Consider the following 3,394-nt stretch of genomic DNA (forward strand, 5'->3'; position numbering starts at 1 on the left):
AGTAGAATAGAGTCTAGGCACTATGGGTGGAAGGACCCATGAGTTCAACACCACATACCTTGAGTTCTTATGAAGGTCTTGAGAGTGTCTTCAATGGAAGCTTGGAACTTGGAGCAAGAGTCTCTTCAATCTTGAGGAAGGTTTTGGATTAGGGTTCTTGAGAGAACTTGAGAGAAAATGTGTCTAAGTATGGGAGAGGTGTTTTGGGAAATGTTTTAGAGATGAGAATTGAACTAATGGTATATAGGAAATAACATATGCCCTTTGGAAAAATGGTCCAACACTTAGAAAAAAAAATGAGGTGGGTGAACAGTAAAAACGCTCACTGGAAATTGCATTTCCTGCCGGCCAGATTTTACGACAATGAGCATAACTTCTTTGTTCGAACTCCGAATGAGGTGAAACGAAGTGCGTTAGGTAGCTAACTCAAAGGGATTTCCATGGATATGTTATGGGCCACCCAATTATTTGTGTGTTAGGAGATGTGACTCTCCAAAGTAGACCCTCGAAAAAGGCTTCACTTGGAAATTTTAGATTTTGATACGGTTGCTCTAAAATTTGGGTTAGACCCATTCCCCACTCAATTTGACCCCCTAAACAAGAATATGAAGTCGGATTTTCAAAAAGCGAAACAGATTTTTTTTTTGATATAGCTAAACAAGTTTCCGGTAACTTCCGAAGCACATTTTTAAGAACCTTTTGGGTCATTTCAGAAAATCACAACTAAATTACTAATCCAAGTTTAAATCATCATAGATTAGCTCCATAAATCATGAATCATGCATGTGTGAGAAAACTTTACACCAAAATATGATTCCTTAATATTTGAGAAATCCTTTCACAATTTCATTAATGATTATCTCAAAAGCAACCTTTTGATCGTAAAATATCTTTTCATAAATTATGCATAAACTTTCGTGATTCATCCTTCATAAATTCATAACTTCCTTCGTAAATTTATAGTCAAAATCATGAATAATACATGAATCCATAGGAAATCAACTGAAGAACATGTAATTGAATCAATGATTCATAAGAAGACTAAAATCACACAATTAAATCATAAAAATTGAGATCCATGGAAAATTGGATGAAAATCTAAACAATTATGATGAAATTGAATTAGAGAATTGAAATCTTTTGGTATAGAATGAGTGAATGGAACTCATTGATAAATTCTCACATACATTGATGATCTAATCCCAAAAGCAATGGAGGAAAAAGGAGGCTTGAAGCTTGAACCCTAGATTTCTCCCTCGAAGCTTGAGAGGATTTGGAGGGGATTTGGGAATTTGAGAGAAAGAGAGGGTTAAGGTAGATTTAGGGGTATAGTTATAGGTTTTAGAAATAGGGTCAAAACGACATAGTTAGGTATTAAATGCTTAGGAAAAGACCCAAATATCCTTAAAATAACTGCAGGATGGCTTCTACCGTTTGGACATATGACATGTACTGGTTAATCGTAGAACCAGCTTCAGAAATACAAAGTACAAAGTTCCTTCAATTCTCACGAGACAAATCTATGACCTATCGTTCAGTCTACAGTCCATGAAATCCAAGTTCAAGTCTAAGATCTCACTAAGCCAAGATTAGTTCTACGAGTGTCATATACGAGCCATCCAAACTCCTACGGCTCGTCCCAACTGCTAGTAGATCAAACTTCAAAACTTAATCATTCCAACGACTTAACTCAATCGTATGACTACCGTTCTACGTCCCATAGGACTTCTTCCATGTTTGTATATATATCAAGTTGATATCATAAGCATTTTTATAATCTCGTTGTATATCTATCGGTATGTACACTATTCTTGGATCAACATTTTTTGTCGTACGATACTACTTGCAAAGAGTGTAGTGGCATGACTGTCTATGCAAGATCTTTCATGTTTGGGGAAGGTGTGGACATCTTCAACAATTTTTTGTCGTACGATACTACTTAGAAAGAGTGCAGTGGCATGAGTGTCTATGCAAGATCTTTCATGTTTGGGGAAGGTGTGGGCATCTTTAAACTTTGTTACTCGAAACAAATCTGATCTTCTTATGCTCCTCTCTCTGAGAGTCCAATAACATGTGTCGTTTATAAAAATAACAGCATACCTGCATAAGAAAGATGATACATAACATCACTTTTAAAGAAATACATTATTTTTAAATACAGATTTACGAAAGCATCCTTGATACCATCATAGTATATATATATTTTGTTGTGGTGTGAAATGATAACTTAGAAGTATGTTGCCTAGAAGGACTATTCATATATATTTAATACCATCAGAGTATAATATACTCTAATGATATTAAGGAGTAAATGAGTGGTGTTTTCACTAAACCACAGTCTCTTCATCCTTGATACCATCAGAGTATATATATACTATGATGATATCAAGCACTAATTAAGCAGTCTTTTAATTGAAGCACTGCATGTTTTTCCTTGATGCCATCAAAATGTATATATACTCGAATGGTATCAAGGAGAAATTGAGTAGTGTTTTCACTTTGATGGTATCAAGGAGTAATCTAGTAGTGTCTTCACTGAAATACTATCTCTTCCTCCTTGATACTATCAGAGTATATATTTTTATGGCATCAAATAGTAATTTAGTAATTTTTTCACTGAAGCACTACCTCTTCTTCGTTGATACCATTAGAGTATAACAAACAGTAATTTAGCAGTGTTTTCACCGAAGGACTACTCTAATGGATATTATGTGTAGGTAACATACCTTCTTTTACAAGATTTTTGAGTTCGATATTAAAATTTTTCTTGCATTGAATATTTTTGTTGTGCTTTGATTAGTGTTTGTTTGTCAATGTGGATATGCTGAACTTCAGTATATTGCTTTCTCGTATTCATAATGATCATTTGACCATCTACATGTTCATGATGAATTGCAACACCTTCAATAGGATCGGACTTAATTATGTCTGCAAACTGAATTAGTTCTATACTTTTTGATGAACTTTCAAGCCAGTAAAGGTTGGGCATGCTTGTGAGGCAGTCAAGGCTAGGCATGCTCATAGAGATGGATATGATAGTGAATTCTACAATCAATAGATATGCAGTGATCACAGGATTGTGTTTCTTCAATTCAAAATAGACTTTCATATCATGCTATTCTTAAGTTGTTGCGGTGCAAAATTTGTGTGAAAGTGCATATTTGATTTCAAGATTGCTTGCAACAACATCTTTCTGTAGTTGTATTGTTATTGTTTCGACCTTATCGTAAAATTGGAAGTAGAATTGACTAAAATTGCATCAACGTGATAATAATTGCAGTGGTTGTTTGAATCTCAAGTTACATTGTGCTTAAAATTGTAACGTTATCCATCAACGGAATTGAAACTGTAAACCCTGTGAAATTTGAATTTCAAAAGTAGAAGGTATCTTGGA

This window comes from Solanum stenotomum, chromosome 12 (assembly GCF_019186545.1).
Source record: "Solanum stenotomum isolate F172 chromosome 12, ASM1918654v1, whole genome shotgun sequence".
NCBI classification, from domain to species: Eukaryota; Viridiplantae; Streptophyta; class Magnoliopsida; order Solanales; family Solanaceae; genus Solanum; species Solanum stenotomum.